This window comes from Vigna umbellata, chromosome 6, assembly GCF_029865625.1.
Source record: "Vigna umbellata cultivar VRB3 chromosome 6, Vumbellata_1.0, whole genome shotgun sequence".
NCBI lineage: Eukaryota > Viridiplantae > Streptophyta > Magnoliopsida > Fabales > Fabaceae > Vigna > Vigna umbellata.
In genome coordinates, this window is record NC_142170.1 from 29,440,811 (window position 1) to 29,465,009 (window position 24,199).

Below are 24,199 nucleotides of genomic sequence, written 5' to 3' on the forward strand. Positions count from 1 at the left end.
TTTATTTTGATTTAGATCACAAGGATCTTATGTCCAATTGTTAATCCTAGATAGAGATTAACTTTTCGTTATCACAAAACTAATAAACTTTTACAATCACATAGAAAGATAAGTTTAAGGGTTTAGAAAACATCTTTCTTGTTACCACGTGATGAAACTCATTTCTCCTAAAAGGCTGAATGCTTCTCGATGCATCAACACTTCCTTTTAATCTTCAGGATGACAGATTTCACTTAACAACAACAACACTCAATCACAATTCTAGTGAAAGTTCTCACTCTATGCCAACATCAAGTTCTCAAAGTCAAATCACAAGGGTTACACAAACCCTAAGTCATACTTTTCACATTTTAAACAAACAGATAGATGTTGTTCATGTTTTTGAACGAGTCTAACACCAATATATAAAGATCTCACTCAAAAACCTTTTGTTAGGTTTTTCTCACATGATAATCGATTATCTAAATAAGGTAATCGATTATATATTTAATGAATGCACAATGAGAAACAACATGCTCAAAAACTCTCAACTGCTTAACTTAAAAAAAGACAATCAACATGCAACGTAATACTTAAACACATTTGTTCAATTTAATAACAGAACTTTATTTGTTTCAGTTTTTCAAAATTAAAACCCAATCAATAAATAGGAAACCTAATCAAAATTTTGATCGAAAATTAAGACCTACCGAATCATTAAACCTAAATTAAATTTCAAACATTTTATTCTTGTTCTCTTTTTCTTTCACATTCATTCCCCATCCTCAATGTAAACATAAATGAATATAACTTTGTGACAATACGGCTACATCTTCATTATGGTAAAAAAATTTACTTTATAAAACAAGGAGGAAAGGATGTTTAGGAGTTTAATTCAATTTAATTTATATTTTGTTGGATAATATGGATATAAATTTGACCCAATAATTTTGTTTATTTATTTTGTAGTCCACTAACAGACTTATACAATATCTAGCAAATTTTTTAAAATTAATTTAAAAATATATTAACTGATACGGGGCTACCGTGAGTTGACTGAGACATTAGAACCTTGGAAAGAATGGTAATTTATTTTTGGTTAATCTATATTATTAGTCATAATCTTTGTGTCTAATTCTGACCCTAAAGGAAAAAACTTTCTCAAAAGTTTATAGAAGTATGATTTTAATCTATCAAAATTTTCTGTTTAAAAACTAGGAAATTTTAAAAGTGTTATTTTAGTTTCTCAAATTTAGAATTGCACGCAGAGAACAGTTGCCAGAGTTAACCATCACAATTAATCGACCATGAAAAAAAAAAGATATTAAAATCTCAAACTCCAAGAGAAATAATCATACTGCAAGCAATCACGAGTGCAATTTCAATGCTAACTATCCACAGATATACATCTACTGTGTATAAATATAAATAACTAAACAAAATTGTATTTTAGCAAATAAGGAAAAATGATAATATAAGTAAAACTATAATGGCTATTCCCCTGCTAATGTGCTACTGAAATGATTCTCTTTGCTAACACATGATAACTAGTTTATAGCCAAAGTATTTGCTGACATGTATGGTGAGATGCATCCCTGAACCTGAAAATAAGTCATTTTTTGTATAAGAAGAAACATACATTTCTTAATCATGAATTCCAGTCAGCAATAATAATAATTATCGTGTTAAATATCTGCTCGTCTATTAGCTGCCATCAGCAATAAAGAATAAACCTACTAATATAAATAACTGAACACATTCTAGCAACTAGTAGAAAAGGCTGAGACAACAGAAAGAAAGCAGATTGAATGAACTTCAACATATTATCTTTCATTTGGTTTAATTGCTTCCTTTGTCCCCAGTTTGGTTAAATTGTGTCAAATTCATCCTCATTTTTAAAAAAGTTTCATTATCGTCCTCACGTGGTGTAAAAGTGTCAATTGAATCCAAACATAGAAAAAATTTGTGTTAATGTAGTCATCTCCGTTAAATACACACTAACGGTGTTAAGTGGCTGATTATTTGGCACTAGAGAATTAAAACGTGGCAAATGAGTCACAGTAGTGGTAATGAGTCATCCAGATTCTAACGCCTCCCTGCGACACCATCAACTATTGCCCGCAGCTTCTTAACAATAATCAAGAACAAAATGCGACAGGGTCTTCTTCCGCGCGACTCAACCTGCCCAAAATTGCCAAGAAAGGAAAAAAATATTCCGAAATTACAAGATGAAGAACACCAATCTACAGAGAGGAAAACAAGAAACCCACTCAAATCGCAAAATCAAAAACCCCCAAATTTCCAAGTCGCGACAATAAGGAACCCCAAACTTCGAGTCAGACGCGACTTCCCTTCGCTGCGAATACGCCGGAACACGAACCTAGCGCGGAGGCGCCGCTGCTGCAAAGGCGTCGCGGCTTCAACATCCACCACGCCGCGATAAAATGAAAGACGCGCCTGAGCCATTCAAAATCGCCTCCCTCCCTGCAGGAACGAACCGGCCACGGAGAAGCGAAAGGGAGTCTTCCCTCCCTGCGAAGCACGAACCAGAAATTGGGAAGAGGAAAAGGAGGTTCGCGCCTCCCTCACCGCGGAACGAACAAAGCGACAAAAAAAAAAGAAAATGGGTGCCTCCATCTTCTTATGAAGCCGCGACAGGGAGGAGAAGAAGAAAACAAACCCTAAGTTGGGTTATTCAAGAACAGAAACGAGGATTGAGGAAAGATTTGGACTTCTAGAATTGAAATTTCCAAATTGAATTTAATTAAGGTTAATCTGAAATCTCAATCGTCGAGTTCTTCCTTCCTAAGGACTGCCACGTCATTGACACGTCATTACCACTACTGTGACTCATTTGCCACGTTTTAATTCTCTAGTGCCAAATAATCAACCACTTAACACCGTTAGTGTGTATTTAACGGAGATGACTACATTGACACAAATTTTTTCTATGTTTGGATTCAATTGACACTTTTACACCACGTGAGGACGACAATGAAACTTTTTTAAAAATGAGGATGAATTTAACACAATTCAACCAAACTGGGGACAAAGGAAGCAATTAAACCCTTTCATTTCTATAATATTATGTTAAGAAGAAAGAAAAAGCATGTAAAACAATATCTTGCCTGCAACAAACAAGAGGGAATTTGAATATAACCCTGTAGCAAGAGGTTGACCTTTTCCAAGGAACTATGTGACACATAGAGCACACCTTTTACTGTGTCAATGCCCCTCACGATCCCTGAAACATAAGAAATCAAGATATGTTAAAAAATGAATTGCTTAGAATTATCAAAATGCATAACTACTCAACTAGAACAATAGCCTTTTTGATTTGTGACAGTCATATTCTTATTTTATTTTTTCTCTTCAACATCTTTGGAAGCATGATATCCTAGATAGGTAGACAGTGGTAAACTTCTCACAATACTTTTCATATGTCATTGCAAAGCTGAGACAGTGGTAAACTTCTCACAACCAATAGACAGATATACAAGACAAGCTAACTCACAAATGCACATTTAGTTCACAATACTTTTGTCTTACAAAATTTGAAATTGGTTAAGTTCAATAATACCATTTCTTTCAAATAGCATTACCATTTTGTTTACAAGGCATTTGATGTTTTCAAGACTTGTAAAACATTGAATGGGCATTTTCAGGTAGTTTGCTTTACTATTGCAACCTTATTAGCTTCTTAATCCAAAATTTTAATGCTGCAGAAGTATTTCAGTAAAAAATTATCCGCCGTTTCAGAACAGAACATAATGAAACACATCAAATTCAGGAAGTTAGTGAAATGACCTACCAAGGCCAAAACAGTAAATTTTCAGGTCCTTCAAAATCAACAGCTAAGACAACAATAGTAGCATTCAGACTGAAGAATATTTCAGAGCTTGGGACCTACAAAGATACTGGTAGATCATTAAAATTAAAAATAAAATAAAAATGGACCGAATGCATCAAAAACCAAAACTCATTGAGGGCAACTCATTCACAAGACTCCACTGTTGTGGTGCCTGTGAAGGTTTAGATATGCAACTTTAACTTCAAAATCATAAAGTAACAAGGTAGCGACCACTGAGGTGTGGTATGACTCATAATCAGAACAGGTACCAAGCAAAATTTAAGCCAACCTCACAATGAAGATGCCTCATCTTTATGCTTGCAATGGGAACTTCATAAGGACAGTGAGAGGCCAAGACATGTGCAAGTTTCTTCATAGTAGAAATATTTGAATCACTAGAAAAGCACTGTCTGAAATAAGCCATTATTCGTAAATCGCGTAGGGGACGACCATCCTTCTGAAAAAGTACCCTGGGGAACAAATAAGGATATTATATGTTACTTAAAGCATAAAAGTGGTAATTAAAAGGCCAAACTGGCAGCTGCGATTAATAACAACTTTCAATCAGATTTGAACTTACGATCTATTTAATGAATCCTGACGAGCTGAATTTATCTCCATTAGGTTAATTGTTCCATCTGGTCTTCATCAAACCAGAATTCTCCAGCAGGTAGATTCTTATTTTCACTGGATGTGCTTATCTTAACTACATGTGTTGGAGAAATATATTTCAACATGTCCACTAATACATCATAACCAACCCCTGCAATGCCAGAGAAACCAAGGAACAAAGTACCATAATAGAGTACATATCACTACAATTCTAGGCAAGAAATAGTTTCAAGTACAAATGCAGGATTAACAAGAATCAGACTAACAGCTGAAAAAAGTGAGCTTACCTTTCACCCAGCCAGAAGTATTCACAATAAGAGGCAACTTGATATTACAAGGATTTTCTCCTTTCACAGAGATGCCATACTCCTTTTGGTAATAATCATAAATGGCAAAGACATAATTTAAGTATGTTGATGGATCTCTTTTACAAGAAACGTCACCAAGGAAAATACACCTGTTGCAGAAAAAAATGACAGATAGCCAGCAAGTCCATCACCTGTTTAATCATGGAATACCCAAATACAGGGTTGAACACAGATCCAAGGCACAAAATATGTCATCCAACTCTGTTTACAAAAAATTTCACAGCAATCAGAAATGACCCCAATCCCAACCACTCCATTCCCTAAAAAGAGACACAGAATAATGCCTGGGACCCTAGACTTTTACAGCTGTTAAATGCTGTCACAAATCAGCAGCCTTGTCAAATGTTTCAAAGATTCAAAGTAACATAACAAAAATTAAAAAAACACAGTTTCGGCTCCCAACTTATTGAGATGAGATAGCACCATACCTCTCGTGTTTTCAGGCATGGAACTGTCAAATCTAAAATAATTTAAAAAAATGAATAATTTTGAAATAAATTGTAAAATACTTTTTTTGCAAAAGAATGCAGCCTCTGACCATTGTTCCGGAATGTATACGTCCTGTGAAGGAGAAGAATCCATCTCTTTTTCTCTGTAAAATTGCAAGACAGCTTTTATTGATTAGGCAGTTTCTTTTTTGCCCGTGAGACATGCAAATTTCCAAATGGCACAATCTCAAAATTAGTTTTAAAACCAACATTCCTCAAAAAAAAATTAACACTTTCTTCTCCAAAACTTCTCACTGGTCTGGCATTAATTTCTAATTTGGATTCATAAGACAATCCATTGGTTTACAATCAATCATTTCTGTATCTTTCTACTAAATATATTTAGCTCCACAATGTTTGGACTTCAGTGAATACAGAAAAAGGTAAAAGATATAGAAACTTACTTTGCTTCCTGAACAGAGCTTGGACAAAGTTCAGCAGCATATTTCACTAGCTCACTAAGACACCGAGCCCACCTGTTCTTGTCAGGGCTCTCAAATATTATAGATTGAAGTGTCACTTCTGAAGGAATGGCATCAGGTTCTCGTTTTAAATCGAATGGTCTCCCGGAGTCCTTCTGAACAATCTCATCCTGCAATGCCAAGGTATTTACATCTTTAAGGGGACCAAGGCTTAATATGACAAGATAAAATTCAAAAAATACACAAACGAAAAATGCATAAAATATTAGTGTAGCAAATAACAAGAAAAAATATCATTCAAACAAAATTGAATAATATAGGCAAAATATCATTCAAACAAAATAATATTTGTCTTGTGGTATCTATATCCATTTGAATTCGGTCTAGAGCCTTTATACTTAACTTATTCTGAGTATTGATCGAATTTTCCTAGAGTCAGTTCATTTAACTGATTCTAGTGGTAACGACGTTCGTCTTAAAATATGTGTCGGTTTTATTCTTTCTGAAGCAAGGATTTCTCGGCCTCGTGTTTTATCGTTCGTCCTCGTTATGAAGAGGGCTGAACGCTCGTCATTTTATGTAATTGAAACGGAAGACGAAAATAATAATAAAGTGAAAAGTTATAAAGAGTGAACAGTATATGAAGTGATTTGACGATTGTGGAATTTGAACGAGCGTTCCGGGGAGGAACGACTCTTGAATCAAAGTTGGATTTGTAAAGTATGAATGTGGACGAAGCTTAGCTGACGATTCATCCTGATGTTCCGTGAGTGCTCGTCCTCACGTAGAGGGGAGTATGTCATGCGTGGGAACGGCAGGATCCTAGTCCTTAGAGGTACTTTGGATGGAAGGGACTAACCTCGGGTGGCAGCTGATGATAAATTCTAGTTACTACACCACCTGGGTGCACGAACGTAGTAGCTACACAGAATTAATACGGTCCAGACAGTCAGTCTAGTATCAGGAATTGATTGAGTTAAAGAATTGATTGAATTATATGTTGTGAATTATTCGATATGTTGGATGTGTTATGAAATGCATGTTATTACTTGAATTAAATTCAATAAGCTTACCCTTCGTTTTTCCTTGTGTTGTCTCGACCTTGTACGTCCGTCTTGTCTTGCAATGATCATCCGTGTGGATGTGAGCAGATGGAGAGGCGCTGCTTGAGGATGCGCTTGAAGATGAACTCTTAGAGGAAGAAAACCTCGTCGAGGTTGAAGTGAAGGCCGAACAGTAGTGCGTTCGGTTATCTGTTAGTTTAGTTAGATTAAAGTACAGTATTAGAACGACCCCCTTCCCTTTTGATTTTATTAACCGATCGGTATTTCTATTTTGTAAATCGTTCGGTCTGGTATGCTCAGGTCGAACGTCGTTAATTGTATTTTGCTTCTTGTAAGGCCGTTCGGCCAGAACCAGTGTTTTTGTTAATTAAGACTGATTTGGTATATCATTAAATGTAATTAATTCTACTATATGGTGTTTACTGTATTTTTGGGATGTTACATAAACCGTTAATTTAAAATAAAATATGTTAGAGTGATGCATTGGAAGTATTAGCGTGAATTGAGGGGTGAATTAAGTTGTTATTGTAAATATATGCCTTTAATAATTTTCTCTTAATTTTAATTTTCTTAGCGAATAACTAAAACAATAATAAAAAGTAAGTAGGAGAGAAAATTGCACAAATAATTTTATTTTGATTTAGATCACAAGCATCTTATATCGAATTGTTAATCCTAAATGGAGATTAACTTTTCGTTATCACAAAACTAATAAACTTTTACAATCACATAAAAAGATAAGTTTAAGGATTTAGAAAACATCTTTCTTGTTACCACGTGATGAAACTCATTTCCCCTAAAAGCCACAAGGGATGAGCACTTCTGCTGAATGCTTCTCGATGCATCAACACTTCCTTTTAATCTTCAGGATGACATATTTCACTTAACAACAACAACAATCAATCACAATTCTAGTGAAAATTCTCACTTTTGAATTTTTCATTGCAATAATAATTATTATTTATTTATTTTAATCGTATTTAAATTTTAAAATTCAAATAATTCATAGTTATTATATATAATATTAGTGATTAATTTGTCAATTCGAAAAATTTATTGATTATTTATTTCTGTCCATATCAATAGTCCATTAAACATTGACAATTTGATTTTATTTTTACTATTTCAATTTCATTTAGTTACTTTTTATTAAAAAAAATCATTAAAAAAGGTAAACATGATATCATCATATATTCAATATTTAGGAAAAAATGATAATTGTATAAATTTTAAATAAAATTACCAAATATCAATTAGATATTAAAATAATAAAATTCGTTTATAAAAAAACTGTTTATGTTAAAATTGTTTAACATTAAAACAGTCAGTCTTACTATTTTTAAATTACTATCACTTCTAAAATGTCAATTGACCCAAATACATCATGATTATTCAACATTATTAATTATTTATTAATGGAAAATAAAGAAAAGAACTTAATTTGCAGGAAAAACATTAATAATTTGATAATAAAAAATCAAATACATTTAATATATAATTAATGTAAACCATTAATTTAAAAGAAAATAGAAACGTAGAATTAAGTCATTTACTTATTTCTTAAATAAATAGATCCTTTCTCTCTCTATCAATATCTATTATATATATTATGTGATGTATGGATCAAATTTTATCCCATTTCTGACAAACAGTGAATTGTAGAAAAAGAAAAGAAGGCAACAATGAGATTTGCTTTGAACGTATCGCTGATTTTCATTGTGTCTTTATTCTTGTTTCAAAGCTCAAATGGTTCTGACCTTATCTCTAAAAATTGCAAGGAGGCTTCAAATAGAGACCCAGAAATAATGTATGATTTCTGTGTTGCATGCCTTGAAGAAGCCTCTTCTAAGTTACATCCACCACCCACCAACCTTGAAGATCTTCTGGGCATTTTAATTACAATTTCCAAGAACAATGCAACCAATGTGCTTTCTATTATTTCAAAGCTCTCGAAGGACAAAAGTTTGGATAAATTCGCACTTTTGACCTTACAAGAATGTTCTCGTTTGTATGATGAAAGCGTATTTTTTTTAGACATAATTGCAGGTACTTTGAAGTCGAAGGTATTTGATTATGTTGGTATGGATTTAAGTGGAATAAGTACTTTTTCTAGAGTCTGTAACGAAGATTTATGTTCTAAGTGGAGAGGTAGAATATCTCCTTTGTCAAAGGAATACCAAATCTTTGTCCAACTCATTTGGATATCTAGTGTTTTCGTCGATATTATAACGAAAACTTAAAATGTCTTGATGTAATCCTGCCCGAGTAGTCCTTTTGTATTTTTACCTTTCATAGGTTAGCTTTTAAGGAGCATGGGTTATTATAAATATAAATTAGTTTTTGTCCCTTATAGTTCCTTCTTAAAAACTTTGACCTAATTTAGTCCACAAACTTTAGAAATGCATGAATTTAGCCCTTTTAACTAAATTTGGTTAATTTTATTTAGCGTTTCAAATGTGTTTCATGATAACATTTGAGTTTTTTTTTTAAATTGTTTGACATATTTTCACTTCAATGTTAACTGAGAAACGCATTTGAAACATCAAATAAACCTAATAAAATTTGATTGAAAAAAACTAAATCTACCAGTTATAAAAATGAGAGTCTAAATAGGTCCAAAGTTTCAAAGAGAAACTAATCCCAATTTTTATAAGTTAGTAAAATCATATTAAACCTTGATAATGATACACTGAGTGATAAATATGTTAATTTACACAATTATCTTGTGACTGAATCATTTGTGTTGACCTAATTTAGAATACAATTTTCTTCTTCCACCATATGATTGTTTCACATTTATGGATATAATTAATAAATATTTAAATTATTTTGCAAATTCAAAAATATATCTTGAATTATACATTGCAATAATAATTATTATTTATTTATTTTAATCATAATTAAATTTTAAAAGTCAAATAATTCCTAGTTATCATATTTAATATTAGTGATTAATTTGTGATAATATAGGTAACAAAATTGAATAATATAGGCAAAAGTGTACCCAATGTTCTTCCAGAACATCAATAACAAATATTGGTTCAGCTTCATATTTTAACATAAGATTTGATTGCTCATGTATCCTCAGGTCCCGAATATCATTCCTCAATGCACGAACACAACGCAATAACTCTAATGCTGTATGCCTAATTTGACTATCAACAGAACTAAGGAATATGAGGCCAACTGCATCAATTTCGGATGCACGAAACTCAATTGCTTCGCCTGATTGTTGAATGGGAGACTTTCTCAATCTCTCAGTTTCATGCCCTAAAGATGTTGCATCGGCATCAAGTAGTATCCTATCATCTATTAGACAAGATCTCCAAAAGCGCATGAGTTCCAATAGGCGTCCTAACGATGTTTGAATGAGAAGAGGAAATTCATCAGGAAGTTTTAATATGAAATTGGCCATTCCCTTCATTACAGCAAATCGACGATGGGGTAGGTACTTCACAATTCGGTTTAGCACTTGCACTGCTTCTTCTCGAACACCAGGGTCAATACTCATGCCATGTTGTGGTATTATTTCAGTAATTTTATCAGTTCGCCCAACTTCTTCTATTAGATCTGGGATGCACTTCAGCACAGACCGGAATAGATACCCTTGAGACTTTTCCTTGGTTACAGCATCTACAAAAGAATTCTTATGGTGTCATCATGATGGCAAGCAGAAATTCAATACTAAACTAATTAACAAAATGCACATTTCAACTTCAAAAAATTAAAAACTGCAAATACAAAGAAATTCCCATCCTATACAAATAAATAGTTTTTATAGTTTCAATACTATAGAGGTTTGATTCAGCTTTTAAACTGTAATTCTTATACTTAAACACCTTCAATCCAGCTAGCATATAATAGAAGTAATTACCTATTGTGGTACGTGATGATGTCAAAAGTGCTTGATTATAAGTTTTATGGCATGACCTTAATATAGACTCAATTGCAGCTTTCACTTTTGGAATATAGTGGCCAATATCAGGACCTGCTCATTCAACAAAATTGTCATTACTGAAGAAAATAAAGCTCTGAAAATGTACTTCAATTAAACATAACAATGTACAATTATTCTAGGCATGTAATTAATTATACCTTTAAATATATCCAAACCAAAATGCTTACTTGAAGGTGACATGACAATGGCAAGCAATGCACGAAGACCAATAACCTTTGCTTCACTGGGACTGTCTTGCTTGAGTAATTCTAGTATCATATGGTTCATGGTAAAATCAAGGTTATGTTCAGCTATAGTTACACAGAATTAAACCAGTTTATCATGTTGAACATCCTGAGTAAGCAATCCTTTTCTTAGAACTGCTAAAAGTTGTGAAGTTACACTGTCTAAGTTGTCCCATATCCGATTTGGGGCCTAGTTTGCCGCATGGACACTCAAGTAAAATCTTAAAACACGATGAAGACAATCTAAAGCCATGAACCGATGATTCTTATCCTGCATGACCAACAATAGAATGGATTCTTTGTATAGTTAAAATAATTGAAAAAACCTAAACAGCATAAATAATGAAGTAACTACGAGCTCTTGTTAGCCATTTATAGATATTAGGAGTTAAAGAGTAGCAAAAAACCTATCTGTGTTTTCACTAGGGAAAAAAAGGACATTTTACCCACCCTTCTCTGACTTGCCTATTCCTTGGACTAAATGCATCGCAAAACAAGGATTATGTCAGACAGATTAGGAATATTTTGCAATACATGTGTAAAGTAATAAAAGTATTAATATGGATCATATCATTTTGGTAATAAAAAGCCTTGATTTTAGAGGTTATCCATTGGTATCTCACATGGCTTGTCTATTTTAATATTTATTATTTCGTAGTTTTAAACAAGTAGAAGAGCTTACGCTGATAAAAAAAAATGAGTACAAGAGCTTACTTTATATAGAACTCCATCATCCTAGAAATAATACTCACAGCAATAAAATAACAACTCTTCGTATCCCTACAATATCCTAATCCAAATTACTACACTGTCTAAAAAAATCTTCCTGTAACTCAAAAGAGCTGATTCTTATAATAAATAAGGATCAATGATTTAGGTATGATAAATATGGCATCTAATAATATCTTCTCATAACTCGAGCTGATTCCTATAAATAAGGACCAACTATTGGCATATGATAAATACAAACATGTACCATTAATATGGTCACCTAATTATCGTACTTAATTATCTCAATACAAGCAAACATTATACTCAGGATTTCAAGATTCAGGCAGCTAAGTAGTCAATCACATATAGCAAAACGGAACTGGCAACCCCTAAAACACTATACCAAGATGACCTCTGTTATGAAGTCTAAATGCAATATTATATATATATATATATATATATTATTTATTCATAGAAAATGGATTTTAAATTTATCTCAACCTCACAAGAACCTGCTTGTATAGTGAGATTTGTACCATTTTTTTTCATCTCTAGTTGAAGTGGAATCTCCAACACTTCTCGTCAAGCTGGGCAATGAATATCTCAAATGTGAGACTAGATATTTGTGCTTATAATTTGTGGCACAATAAGCTCACAAGTGTTTTCAATTGTTGATTGGGCATATGATGTAGATGACAAAAGAGCACTTCAGGGGCATATCTAATTTTTCTGCCCTAACTTGATTTCTTGATGGTCAAAGAAAAAGCAAACTTAGTTGCAACACCAACTGCTGAAACTGAGTAGAGGAGCTTAGCTATGACTGCTTCTGATGTTCTAAGGGTAGAGACTCTTTTTTCATGAGCTTCAAATTAGCATTCCAACACCAGTCATCTACTGTAACAACCACAGCACCATTACTTTAAGTCACAGTCCAGTTTTGCACTACATAACAAAACATGGAGCTGCTGGACATTTTCTTAGAAGATGAAAAAAATTCTCGACAAGTCTCTAGTTGTCTCCTATGTGCTTGCTCAAGCTCAGGTTGCTAATATTCTAGCCAAGCTCGTCGCCATAACTCAGTTCACTCATCTCAAAGTCAAACTCAAGGTTTTGAGTTCTTCACAATCCTTAGTTTCTAGGGAAGTAATAGGGTATTAGAGTTCTCCTTTGCTATGTAAGTTGATTGGCTCTCGGCCACATCAGCATAGTTAGTTATCTTTGTTAGAATAAATAGTCTTAATGGGATTTATTGTAAGGCGTTGTGTTTTTTGCTGGACCTAGTTCCTAGATGTATCTTTTCGAATTCTCTTCTTTTCCCTTTCATACATTGAATCTTATGTATCCAAAGTTATTATAAATATGAAATCCTAAGAGAGGGAAATGCACACTTTCAAACATGGTATCAAAGCTATGATTACATCCTATCCTAGCGATATTTGTTGTTTGTTGGACATGTTGTTTCACCCGATATCGGGCCATTATCAGACCACCCATTAATGTCTAGTCTCACGCTCGAGATGATGTCTATACCTCAGCATGAGGGGTGGTGTTGGAAGTCCCACATCAACTAGAGATAAGACCAATTTATAATATATAAATAGGTGCAAACCTCACCTTACAAGCTGGTTTTGAGGGGTTGAGTTAGGCTTAAAGTGCACTTCTTAACCGGTAGGATGAGCTACTTGATGTGGCACTTAAGCCTTGAGGCTCTCCTACCAAATGGACAAGTCTTTTGCATCATGTTCATAAGTCCTAAAAATTGGTACTTTCATTGAGAATTGAGCCACATAAAAGGCTACATATAGGCTGAATTTAGGTGTAAACTGAATACTCATAGCTATCAAAGTGAAAGGGCTACCACCAGGTCTTTGTCCATAGAATGAAGTTGTTGGACACCAATCCTTAAAAGGAGTGGCAATGAAGGTGTCTCAAATGGAGTAAGATGAGGAATTTGGTGTAGTACTTAAGACTTGTCGTTCCCCCACATGGTGGACTAGACTTTTGGGTTGGACTCCTAGTTGGTGCTTGTTAGAATAGGTCATCTTAACTAGACTTTATTGAAAAGCTATTATGTGCTTTGTATTGTACCTAGTCTCTAAATATTACCTTTTTTATTCTTTTCTCTTTCCTCTCATCCATTGAATCTAAATTACCAATGTCATTATAAATATGAGGACCTAAGAGAGGGGAATCAACCTCTCTAATTCATTTTCTATTCTTTTGAATTCATCTCAAGTTGGTATCAAAACTTATCCTAGTAAGGTTGTGTGAGCCTATCATATCCCTTTTATCGAACCACCCACAAATATCTAATCCTACACACAAGATATCAATTCCTTCATATGACATCTGAGTTGGAAATATCACGTCGACCAGAGATAAGACAATTTATAGTGTATAAATGCGGACAAACCTAACATTTCAAGCAGATTATGTGAGGACAAGTTAGATTTAAACTTGCTTCCAATAATGCTCAAGTCCTACCAGTCAACTCAGTGTTAACTAGTCAGCTACTCATTAGTTAGGTAGTCTTGTAACTTATAAATTGGTCTAGTTGTCTGTGAAATAATATACAAAAGGTTCACATAAACTTTTCTATTTAGATTATAAATTTTTCACACTCGGCTATAATATAATGGATTGATAATACAAATATTCAAAATATTTGAGTTTTCTCTCACTTAAAATATGAATATATGAGCCATGCGCTGCAATTAATTCATCAAAGGAAACTTTGTATGCTGATACACCACATTGAATAAAATAAAACCTTAATCTCAGCAAAGTAAATTTAACAAAAGGATCCCCACAAACACACACACTAAGGAAAGTCTTGGAAAGTGAAAATTAAACATAACTCAACCTTTCACAAAACTAGCTTTCACAAAACTAGCTTTCACAAAACTAGCTTTCACAAAACTAGCTTTCACAAAACTAGCTTTCACAAAACTAGCTTTCACAAAACTAGCTTTCACAAAACTAGCTTTCACAAAACTAGCTTTCACAAAACTAGCTTTCACAAAACTAGCTTGTAAAGTAAGTTTTACATTCACTTATATATTATAATTTAGTCATATCCCTAATCGATGTGAATTCTCCAACACACCCCTCACGTTGGGAACTAGAATATCAAACATGGAACAAGATATTTGTGGGTAGTTCAATAGTGATAAGATAGTAGGTGATACAATAGGTCTAATAAAACTTGTTAGCATAGACTTTAATACCATCTTAGAAAGTGGACTTTAAGTTTAACTAAACCTTACAAAATTGGTCTATACAGTGTGGTTTGTACCTACTTATATACTATACTTTGGTCATATCTCTAGTAAATGTGGGGTCTCCACCACAAAAGAACAGAAACAAAACAATTTAAAAAAAGAAAAAGATTATATCGCAAAAAGTTTAGCAATCATGAGTAATACTTAGCTGAAACATGAGCATTTTACCATGTATAGTATATTGTTTGCCTACCCACAATTCCAATGGAATCCAAGAATGAGCCAATTGAATTTAAACATACCTTAAGAAGTTTGTAGAGTTGATCCATGTGAGGACTTAAGTTGTTGTGAAATATTTGAGGATCACCAAGGCATAAAAGAAGAGTTACCAATGGATACCCAACCTAGATGATAACACAAAATAAAAACTTAGCAAAAATAACATTAATAAACAAGGAAAAATACTGAAATTGGTAAGAGAACAGCTTACCGCAATGTGTTTGCTTTGTTTATCCATCCAATGCATTAGCTGAACTCTTATACGTCCAACAGCTTCGTACCATAATGTAAGTGCGGGCTCTACACCAGAAGGTGGCCATTGACTTTTCCCACCGTCTGCAAGAGGTGCTAGGATGTTTGAGAGCATATTGCATAGAGCATGATGAAGCTCACTTTTCCGTTTATGAGGAGCACGGTTTAAAGGATTTGCTTTTGCAACAAAGGATGCTGAGGCATTTAATCCACCTTCTGTTTTAACCTGAGATGAAGCTTATATTTAAATAATACTAGTACCATATAATACCTTACATGAAATATTTAAGTTTTACACATACCCCAAGCTTCAGGTAGCGCATCCCATTAATGATACTTAGTGTCTCACTTCTAGCAGCACTTGTATCAATTCGACGGGTGTTGAGTTCCATGAAAAAACGCTCAGTAACAGAACTAAACCTATAAAAACAAGAAAAGCAATACCGTGAAATAATAATAAAAAAAAGTTGATACAAAGGCAACACAATTATGGCTAACTGAACAATAGTGTAAAGGGATGAGGCAGAATCACCCAACAATATCATCCTATCCCACTTGACTGAACCAGAATCACCCATCAAATTTTAAAATTTAACACACAAACACTACCAAAGTTAATCATCTCAAACTAACAAAACTTTAATAGTTAGGGAGACAGAATTTCACCTGAAATGGAGAACTGAAGTGTAAAATTCATTTTTCTAAATTGGTAAATAGATTCTAAAAGTATCTCCATACACTTTTTGTTGTGGTACTGCAACTAACTCAACAAATGAAAGCAGGAACAGATAGAACATTATTTATGTCAATACAAAGTCACAAGGAAAATATATTTGAACGAGGAAAGCCAGCACCAAGCACACCAGAAGCAGATACACATCTCTAGAAAATTTAAGTGCTAGTGATTTGCTTTTTGTATAGAATCTATACATTGCCTTGTTTTATTCAAAACTAGTACTAAAGGCGCCAACTAAGAAATCAGAGAAAAACGATAAAGGTATAAGGCACCAACCAAGAATTAAATAATAAAACAATTGAATTTCTCCTATAGCCCCGTCAGTCTACATTTTTCAGGACTGGGAACAATACATACCCTTAAAAGGCACAAGACAGGACGATACCTAAATTCCTAAAGAAAGAATAATACATGTGACTGATATGAAGAAGTATTTACTAAATGTGTCAACAATATAATTGTCAAATAATTTTCAATCATACTGGATAATTTATACACAACCCTGATAAATCAGACATACCTGATACGGGACAGAGCACCTAAGAGTTGAGCAACTAAGTCCAGAAGAAGCCCCCTCAGATCAACCAGTGAGGGATATTCAACCTGGCTAACAACCCTGCAACAAGAGTTCACTAAGTTCACACCAAAGTTAACAGAAGAATAAGAGAATTAAAAAGTTTATGGAAACCTAATAATTAATCTTTGTTTTGCTACTAAGAAACCACATTCTAGTCTGAATAATAATTGATTTAACAACACTTTCAAAATATTCATGAAATATTTGGACTCAACTCATCAATTACTCATTCAAGTTATGTTTATAAACAAACCCAAACTTGATAATTGGCTTGAATATTTAAATGAGTGGAGTTCAAGCTTTAAAAGCTCAAGTTGAAGAGTCCATACATACATACTATTGAATGAACACAAAAATCATAGAAACATATTATTGAATGAGAGGGCTTGCCTCTCCTCTTACATTAGCATTACATTTATAGGGAAAGAAAGTAACTACCCATTTCCTTTCCAACTCACTTTGGTTGGAACACAACTCACACACACAGCTCATACTGACAGCACACACACAACTCACACTAATCATTCTAACAATAATTCTAACACATACATACATACATACATATATATATATATATATATATATATATATATATATATATATATATTTTATGCATATACACAATATATAAAAAATATAATTTTTATGAAAACAGTTTTACATATATTATTCTACTAATAATTTTTATAAAACTACCTTTCATTTATTATTTATCGCTTAATGTTAAAGAAAATAGTAAAAAATAATTAAGTTATAAATGAGTTGAAACGGATAGCTCACTTTTTATGCAAGTCCAACTCAAGCTTTCAATTAAGCTCATTTAAATAGACGACCTAAGCTTGAATATCCAATTCTTTTCACAAGCCAAACTCAAGCTTCAAATGCTCAACTCGGTCAATTCATATACACTTCTATCTATAGTTCAGCTTAACTATATTAAAACACATCCAATGTTAAGCATTCCAAAAATCAAATAAAAAAGAAGAGTTGCCTGAGATTTTAAAATTATTAGACATAAGACACCACATGGACATTTCAGCTATGTTTGCTTTATGTTAGGATTCAGTTGCAAGGGATGGAACTTGAGTCCCACAGAGGAAGTATAGGATTATAGTCCAGGGTTTATAAGGTCTTTGGCTCTCCAACTACAATAGCTAGCTTTTGTGGTGTGATTCTCTCGGCTAGAGATTTCTTGTAAAAACACTAGCTCTATTCAGTTGAGAATGAGAATACTGGAATATTTTTTGATTTTATGGATTTTTCTCATTACACACATAAGGGGGGAGCTGTATGAGATGAAAATCTCACGTACAGTTCTGGAGCGGAGATTCTTTGAACCAAATGACGACCGTAACGGATGTCAGCTCAATCTGAAGGAAATTATGCAGAAGCTTTACAGAATTATTATGAGGCTATGCGATTGGAAATTGATCCCTATGATCGAAGTTATATACTTTATAACATAGGCCTTATTCACACAAGTAACGGAGAACATACTAAAGCTTTGGAATATTATTTTCGGGCGCTCGAACGAAACCCATTTTTGCCCCATCTGCAAACACATGGTGATACCAACATTGCAATGTTCAATGCCCTACCAGAACAATTTTCCATTTTGTAAGCATTCGAATCCAAACCTTGCCCTTGTAGGAAAGAAGACCTATTGGTTTTTGGCTGATACAAGGATTAATGTGATTTAGGGTCGTCACCTACTTGCTTGTGAGATACTAAGTACTAGTCCAAGGGGCATGTCTTCTTATAGCATCCCCTATACCAGAGAGCGACCACTTCCTTTGCTTTGAATTATTCATATCATTCATCAATAGAGGTCTAATGAACTTGACAGGCCAACAAGCAAAACCCCTTGTCCTCTGATAGTGGGTTGGTGCAAAGTTGTTCTAGAGAATCTCCTTTTGTTCTTGCAATAATGACTACCAAAAGCATTGTGCAACTTGTCAAGGTACAACTTTGAAAAGTGTATCCATCGTTTTACCTAGAAATTTGGGGAGATGAAGCCCTTTCAACTTTAGCTTCCACTTTCCTTTACATGCGAGTTCGCATGGGTGCTCAGCTAAGGGTTGTAGTTGGATGTAAGGATGCAATGCAAAACGTGGGACTTGCACATTGACCCTCCAACTACATGAATGGATAAACAAGTATAGGAATAGCGGATCAATGATATCATTATAAATATTTCTGTTTATTATTAAAGAAATGTCTTCCAACACTACATCAACCTCAAAAATAGATTGTCCCATCTTTTCTAGTTATATTCTTGCTATTGAATCACTTGCTGCTCCTACATGATCGGCTGATCTAGCAACATTTGAAGAATTCATCCAATGGTGTCTGACATGTCAATCCTCTAGTAACACAATTTCAGTGACACGCTGTAATTCATCTGCTTGTCTGTATCAATCTCCATCTCTTGATCCCTAGGTTATTGACTAGGGTGCAATTGACAAAATATCTAGTAATAGTAGCTAATTTGTCTTTTATAATTGTTGTCAATGGTTCACAAACACAAGCTTGCAAGAGTAGCACTACCATTGGTTTTAAATATTTTGTTACCATTATTGATGATTATTTTTAGATATACTTGGATTTGGTTAATAAAGAATCAATCAGGAGTGTTTTCTGTATTTCAGACATTTTTAAATGAAATCAAAACACAATTTAGTTCCATACATGCTGCTTTATGTAGTGACAATGCTTGTGAATATTTGTCTCAGCTATTCCTGCAATCCAATGGTATCTTTCATCAAACTTTAGTTATCATAGACTTTCCCCCATATAATATACTTGTTTGTCCTCGTTATCTTCTATTCCTATTCCTAAGTCTCCATGTGAAGCTTTATCTCACCTAGAGATGAGATGTATGTCCTTCAAAGTAGTGGTACTTGGGAGCTGGTTCCTCTCCTAATTGTCAAATCAATTGTTGGGTGTTGATAGTTGTATACTCTTAAAAGAGGACCTAATGGTAACACACAAATCTGTGACCTTAAATTGAGACTCTCTCTCTCTCTCTCTCTCTCTCTAAGACATCTATTCAACTTCTCTTTTCCATTGCAACTATTCACCACTGAACTTTATTTCAGCTTGACATCAAAAATGCATTTTTACATAAGTTTGATTGATCCTTGAGTGAATGTGCCATTGATCTTAGGCTACAGTGTTTTAGAATGACTCCAGCTATCTAAATGCTCAGATAACTTCCCAGAATCAATGGTTAACAATCATTGGAGAGAAACAAAAGCTTATGTATCTGACTTTTCTTTCTTTTGACACTACTGAAGCATTCTACATAAATGTGAGCCTCAATGCAGCAAAAGTTTAAACCTGTTGAGGATTTAGATTGAAATAATCTTGAATACTGAAAGTCTTAAGCAATTAAGAACCTAAAATTGACATCCACATTATGAACTGAAAAAAGTGGAAAAGTAATTCTTAGGAGAACCCTATATCTTATAATTCAGACATCAATCATTTGCTTTATTAAAAAAATATTTTCACCAACTATGAACATACTACAGTGTTCCTATTATCATCGACAACAGAAATACCTGTCAGCATTAATTAACCAGTCAAAAACAAAATTTTCGAGCCCAGACCACAGTTTCTCTGTAACAACAAACGAATAATTAATGTCCATCATATGTTCAAAACAAAAGAAACACAATCACATATACATAATACAAACCAGTAAGTCCTTCTTGTGGACAACACTCCACAAAGCGTATGCATGCTGAGCAAAAAATGCACTCCACTGCAAGCTGAAATCAACAAAAAATATGCTATCATAAACCTCCAAACCCACTGACCACTGTTCTGAAAACAAAACCAAAGCAAATATGCCAAAACTCTAAATTATACAAGCATTAATTAGCCTATCAAAATTCTTGCACACAAACCTTTCTTTGGAATGTCGATGCATCATTGGCACCCTTGGGAGATTCACTACAACAAGTTGAAAAAAAAAACTAATTATTTCAGTGAGTCATTTAACTATAACAGGGTTGAAAACGTACAAGTATAAGCAAAGTTTCACATCATAGACCAAAGACTAGAATACACTTTTGGTCACTTGTACAATTTTTTTGTTTTAGTCTGGTCCCTTAAGTTTAAAGATTATCAATTTGGTCTTTTAAAGCGCCTAGGTCAGACCAAGATCCGCTCCATCAGTCCACACACACAAACACTTACTTGGTGACACTTGCCAAAGTGAATGTGATAGATGTTACACACAGGCACGTTTGCCATGTCAAGTAAAATTGATAGCATCAGTGTAAAATAGACTGTCAGAATGACCAGTACAGTCTCAGCTAGAAACTTCAAAAGACCAAAAAACACTTTTTAAACCAATTGAAATCAAAATGAAACCAAAAACTTAAGATGAAGAACCAAAACTTTATTTTAAACTAAACTATACATTGTTTATCCGTTTATGCCTTGAAAGTGTAAAAATTGATATCAATCAAATGAGTTTCATGACACACCCTAACTTGGTGACATATGGTAAAGTCTGAAAGTTCTTGCATTGCATTCTGAAGCTTATCAAATGGAGACACACACACTCCAATACACAAACTAAGAGAAAAAGTTTCTCCATAAATATTTTCGGCAATTTTTTTCCGTAAACACTTCTAAGAGAAAGAAAAGAAAAGGCGAAACAAGTTTCTCCATAAAATTAGTCTAAGCATGAGTTAAAACTTGAGCTTCCAGAAATTAGTTTACAAATGACACATGAGTTAATTTCTTTTCTTATTTTATTCTCCTGCAAGGACTTCGGAAATTCATTCAAGCATACTCTTTGTCTATTAACATGAATGTAGTTTAAGACGAACCTATCTTTTATCCAAACATAGTCTAGGAGACGTCAGTGTAAAACCCATATGGTCACAGACACCTTAGAACCAAAAGTGAAACTTTCTAAACTTAAGTTATCAAAGGGTGAGCAACAATGCAGTTCAGCCTAAACTAAACTATACCAGCTATGTTAAAAAACATACTGAAAACAAAAATAAAAAAGGGCTAATTAATTAAGATGAAGTGAAAAACAAAAAGAAAAAAAGAGGAAGAGTTAATTATCCTAACCTCTCCCTCCACTTCAACAAAGCTTCCAACAGAGGAACAGGAGTGTGGCGCGCGACCATTGCGAGGGAATCGAGGACCTGCTCGTAGGCCGGGTCAGATGGTCGCAGGTATTCCCATCCTACGGTGAATCCACATCACAGCCGTTAATTCAAACCACGAAATTGGAAACTTGGTTTCAGAGCGAAAAGAGGTGTTAACGCAAATACCTGTGCTTGAGCGGTTTCGATACGACGCCGTGCGAGGGGGAGGAAGCGCTGAAGCAGAGCGTCGACGATCAACTTGGCAGCACTCCCTGCCTTCATTTTAACCGATTAGAGGAAGAAAAGGACCATTCGATTTTCTTCTGATTCTGAATCACATATCAATTGAGATTGCGACCAGAAACAAAGAAGGGCTATTAAAGAAAGAGGGAAACGAAAGGGTGAATTTGAGGGAAGGGTTTGAGGGTTCAAAAATAAGGATCTGAATTTTGAGAAGAGAAGGTAATGGCTTCCTTGACGTGACCATCGCTGTGAGCCAACGCCAAAACCAAATTATTATAATTATTATTGGAAGATTTGAAGAGATGGTATTGTCTCGTTTTTTAAAAATAAATAGTAAAATAAAATTGGAAAAATCATTTAACAAAAATAATTATTTAGTCTTATTATTAATATCAATAAATAGTAATATTTAGAAATTTTAGTAATATAACTTTTTACTCTAATATGTCTTCGTTCAAACAATTTTAATTTCAACCGCATTCATGTTCTCTCTCATTCATTTTTAAATAAATAAAACACATTTATATCACTAACAATGATAAGAGTAGTTTATACATTAGTAATATGATTCTTTATTATAACATTATTGTTTCAGTAGGGACGTGGAGGCCGAGATACAAACCTAACAAAACTGAACTGCTTCTTCTTATGTTGTCTGTCACGATGCTTCCTTCCTCTCTTTAGGTTCTGTTCCTTGGGAAAAGGTGGGCTGGGTACTTGCAAAGGCACTCCGACGCTCAAGTCAGAAAAGGGGTCACCTGAATCTTTTGGTTCAAAGTGATCAAGCAGAAGAGTAATTTCTCTCTCTTAATTTCTCTAAGGGGAAAAACGTACCTTTTTTGCATATTTAAAACAGGAAAATAAACCGTTTACCTGGAAATCCGGTTACCGAAGTGGACTATTTAGAAGTTGTAACTGCTAGGTCGTGTCTGATACTGAGTCAACTACCTGCGTGATTCGTGGCGTTGCATTAGCTAATATTTGTAACTGCTTATTCTTTATTGCTGAACCGTTTATTATGGTGTCGTTCACTACATGTCGACCACTTTTTGTGTCGACACAAACATATTAAATGTCGTGAGGGCGATAGATGTCGCGACATTGTCGCTGACTGACGCGACATCGTCGCTGGTTTGTGGTCTGCCAGTACGTCGACATCAACAAAATGAATGTCGACCTCACAACGATTGGCCAGGAGTGTTCGATACTCCTTTGATCGTGAGAGGGGTCGACACTCTGTCGTCCGTGGTGCTCGTCGACAGTTGGTGAATTTAGGTATCCTATGGTACAATTATCAAAAGGTTTAATTATAGTTTTAGTCTTTTAATTTATTTATATTAATTTTGGTTTTCTAAATTTTAAAAGTTTAATTTAGTTCTTTAAAATTTCCAAATTATTGGATCCCTTTAAAAAGAGTTTTTTTTATGTGAAATGTCATGACTTATTGGAGATTTTTCCTTTCAATGAAAACTAGTGAGTAATTCAGTGTTCAAAACAGAATCAACGCAATTTGAAAATTGAATCGAAAATCATATCCTGTAAAATAAATTAAAGGTCGTTAAATTGTGTTTTTTCTTTCTCAATCAAACGATGTCATTCAGTTTCTTTTAGGTTAAAATCAACCTAAATATAAATCAAACAGATATTATTATAACATTATTATATTATTATTATATTATATTATTATTATATTATATTATATATATATATATATATATATATATATATATATATAATCCATATTCTCACGTTTATAGATTAGAATTATGTGGACTGTATGGCGCCGTACAATGCGTCGATCAAACGAGGCCATTAAAAAAGGACGACTAGGTAAATAGGTTGATTTGTAGTATTACATGCGCCATGCAATTTAGATAAGTAGTGCACTAAACACATGGTCATGAAATATAGGAGTCCGAGAGGACGACCTCCAACAATAATCATTCTCAAACATCACTCTTAACTAAAATTATTGGAAAACATTACCTGGTAGGTTCATGATTGAACGTAAATAGAGTTTCACTAATATTTATTCGTCTTAAAACTTATAAATTAAAAAGCTAACAAGGTAAATAATTATATTTATAATAAATTTAAGATT

General features: G+C 33.7%; 2 pseudogenes across 2 annotated transcripts; both read right to left on the reverse strand.

The window, feature by feature from the left end:
- Window positions 1-1,340: 1,340 nt before the first annotated feature.
- On the reverse strand, window positions 1,341-8,674 carry LOC124822903 (polynucleotide 5'-hydroxyl-kinase NOL9-like; annotated as a pseudogene). The gene is made up of 8 exons (XR_015780487.1): window positions 8,541-8,674; window positions 5,702-5,929; window positions 4,729-4,931; window positions 4,410-4,592; window positions 4,119-4,299; window positions 3,791-3,885; window positions 3,108-3,223; window positions 1,341-1,580 (listed from the first exon to the last, which is right to left on the reverse strand). The product of XR_015780487.1 is annotated as a polynucleotide 5'-hydroxyl-kinase NOL9-like (transcript).
- A 1,053-nt stretch (window positions 8,675-9,727) lies between these two features.
- On the reverse strand, window positions 9,728-22,361 carry LOC148197187 (uncharacterized; annotated as a pseudogene). The gene is made up of 12 exons (XR_015780488.1): window positions 22,042-22,361; window positions 21,836-21,953; window positions 20,653-20,698; window positions 20,442-20,514; window positions 20,305-20,362; window positions 16,685-16,780; window positions 15,731-15,848; window positions 15,388-15,654; window positions 15,200-15,301; window positions 10,879-11,236; window positions 10,658-10,771; window positions 9,728-10,416 (listed from the first exon to the last, which is right to left on the reverse strand). The product of XR_015780488.1 is annotated as an uncharacterized LOC148197187 (transcript).
- Between the last annotated feature and the right edge of the window lie 1,838 nt (window positions 22,362-24,199).